Below are 1,188 nucleotides of genomic sequence, written 5' to 3' on the forward strand. Positions count from 1 at the left end.
CACCTTTGGACTCTCAGAAGGGCAAAGGTACTTTTCCAGCGCTAATACTTGTGGTCTGGGAGGTAGAGTCAATGCTAATGCACCACAGGATTGAGGTAGTTTCCTCAAGTGAAGATGTTCTTTCCAGAAGAAAGGAGAGGTAAGCAAACTAGAAAATGACCCCGCTCATTTCTAATAGAGTATAAGACCAAGAGTTTAGATCAGACATGAGTTCTGCTCTTTGTCTTCTGATTCTGCCTGGGATGTTGGCAGTACATATTTTTTTTTAATTAATTTTTTTATTTTGGTGTCATTAATCTACAATTACATGAAGAACATTATGTTTACTAGGCTCCCCTCTTCACCAAGTCTCCCCCACATACCCCTTCACAGTTACTGTCCATCAGCATAGTAAGATGCTGTAAAATCACTACTTGTCTGCTCTGTGTTGCACAGCCCTTCCGGTGCTTATTTAAATTTCTGTTACAACTGGAGTACAAAACATCATCAAAGGAATCTAAACTGTACACCATATGATTAATTATAGCAAGCAACAAGTTCTTGATGGAACTGAACTATTTGTTAGTCAACTACAAGTCTTTTCTTAGGATTATATTGTCTAGTTTGCCTCTAAATCAGATATAATTGCTTTTGCCCACATAAGTTTTGTGTAGTTTGTGTGTGTGTGCGTGTGTGTATGTGTGTATGCACATGAGCATGTATATACTACTTACTAATGGTTAAGCTAAAAAAGAGACAAGTAGCATGGTGGTGAAAAGCTCATGCTTGGAAATCAGCAAGCTTGGGAGCAAATTCTGGCTCTGCCATTTATTATCTTCTCTGGCACAAACACCGGATTAAGACCCAGTTTCCCATCTATATAATGGGGATAAAAATATTTATCTCATATTTTCTTTCATGAAGAAAAAAATTTTAATATATGCTCCATCACCAAAATGCCTTAGAACCTTGGAATAAATATTATTTGTTAATTTTGTTCTTTTAATGGACTAAGTAATTTGATTTTTTAATTTTTATTTCTTGGTATGACTAAGCTATATCGTCATAAGTTTTTTCAAACATTTCATTAATTCTTAATATAAATGTCAAAACAATTTATAATTCCAATTTTTACTCTTGTCCCCATTCAAATTTGCTTCTGGTGCTAACAATCCAATTTATACTCTTAAGTGGGTCACAGGGTCACTC

This window comes from Manis pentadactyla, chromosome 1 (genome assembly GCF_030020395.1).
Source record: "Manis pentadactyla isolate mManPen7 chromosome 1, mManPen7.hap1, whole genome shotgun sequence".
Classification (NCBI taxonomy): Eukaryota; Metazoa; Chordata; class Mammalia; order Pholidota; family Manidae; genus Manis; species Manis pentadactyla.